The following is a 2130-nucleotide window of genomic DNA, read 5'->3' as shown; positions in this document are numbered from 1 at the left end:
ATGATAGATGGGAAAACTGTAACAACTAGGAAGAAAAGAACTTTCCTCAACTGTTGGGGGGCAAAACATGAGCATTTTTCAGTTGATTCAGGACCAGAATCAATTTTTTTTTTTTTGCAAATCAGAAAAAAACGAAGAGGCGAATCCGAGAACCAACAAATTAAATTGGTGTGGCCTTACCCCCTCCACATGCAATTTGTGGGACTGTAATTGCTACCCTACAGATTATCACACAGTCATTTCCCAGCATGTTTCTGCCGATTGCCCGAAAATGGTGCAAACAATCAGCAGCTGATAGCGCGCACTAAAAAAAAACCAAGCTGCTCGGCGATTTTCCCGGAATTTCTCGACCTTTGACCTCTCCGCACCTGCCCTTAGTCCCGTAATGACACTTATTGGGTTACAGTTCCGAGCAACTCAATTAAATTCATAGCTTCCATGATTCTTATGACGCCTCCCGGATGCGAGATACCATCGTTGGTTATTGCCCCTCTGAGTTGCACAAGCGAGGAAATTTTCATCCTTGAAAGTCGACAATTACCGCCAGAAGATGTGCTGCCAGGCAATCAGGCTTGCTTCAGAAGTGATTAGGGTCATCCGCCCGCTGTGCCTGACTAGGATAACAGCTCTGCTTAAACTGTGCACTCAGCCCATCTGCTAATGACCTGCGACAATATGCTCCACAAATCCCACCCAGATTTGCTGACAATTTTTTATCAAATTTCCTATAATAATATGCTCTGCATGACTTACACAATTTTTAATCAAATCTTCTATAATAGAAGCATATTAATTCTTTAATGTCTTAAGTATGCTCCACATGACTTACACAGATTTTCTGACAAGTTTAGGGTCATCCGCCCGCTGTGCCTGACTAGGATAACAGCTCTGCTTAAACTGTGCACTCAGCCCACCTGCTAATGACCTGCGACAATATGGTCCCCAAAATCTTACCCAGGTTTGCTGACGATTTTTAATCAAATTTCCTATAATAGGAGCATAATAACATGCTCCACATGACTTACACAGATTTTCTGACAATTTTTAATCAAATTTCCTATTATTATATAGCACCAGGGACAGGACCAGTGTCTGGTAGGAGGATAGTCAGTGTGAATGTAAGTTCAGCACCAGGGACGGGACCACTGTGAAGTCACTAGGATCTGAAGCATAATGATATGCTCCACATGACTTGCACAGATTTTCTGACAATTGTTAATCAAATTTACTATAATAGAAGCATAATAATTCTATAATTGCAACCCATGGTCTCAGCAAATACAGGTTGTACCCAGGCTAAAACTACGCACTCATCTACCTGATAACGGGAGCAACAATAGGTGACAATATGAATTACACAGATTTTCTGACAATTCTTAACAAAATTCCTATAATAATAAAATGATAATTCTATAATTTCAACCCAAGCTCTCATCATTATGGCATCATAATCCTGCATAATGCATGACATCCACCGAAACAGATATGGTCCAGTAACTGTGAATAATACCAAAGGGAGTACTATGCAAATAGCAAATGTGTTTCGTACGCCATTTGGACTGAGAAACACATTCCGCACAATGAAGTTAATGATCCATTCTATTAATTTTCTGACTGTACAGCTCTGTGAAATAGGAACCAAATTTGTAGTGGATTCGCTACAACGTCCTATACATCCCATCATGCTTCAGTCCCTCACTTTTGGAACCTCTAGCTTCTTATCATATTATATAGCGACTCTTAGAAATCTCTTCCTGTTTTTAACTCATTGCAAAGTCTGATTTATCTGCCATTAATTCTGTAACAATATGGCTTTCACCTGATTTGAGGGGTATAGGGTCACCTTGTTAAGGTCAATATGAGTCACATCATCCCATATCAAATATTCAGATTAACGGTTTGTATTTGATATAAATTAAGAGAAAGAGCAAGACCATACACCCCTTTGAACCTACATGGAACAGTCTTAAAAACACCTACCATACAACAGATTGTCTTTATTAAAAGCATATAATTCTTCAATAACAGATGGTGCAGGTGTAATCCCTTCATCAATTAAATGTAGCAGAAAGTCTTGAGTAAATGAGAGAAAGTTATCACTTATGAAAAGTTATCTGCTACAGAAGATGA

This window comes from Branchiostoma belcheri, unplaced genomic scaffold (assembly GCF_001625305.1).
Source record: "Branchiostoma belcheri isolate BF01 breed outbred unplaced genomic scaffold, Haploidv18h27 scaffold10, whole genome shotgun sequence".
In the NCBI taxonomy this organism is placed as follows: Eukaryota; Metazoa; Chordata; class Leptocardii; order Amphioxiformes; family Branchiostomatidae; genus Branchiostoma; species Branchiostoma belcheri.
This window is presented reverse-complemented; position numbering follows the sequence as displayed.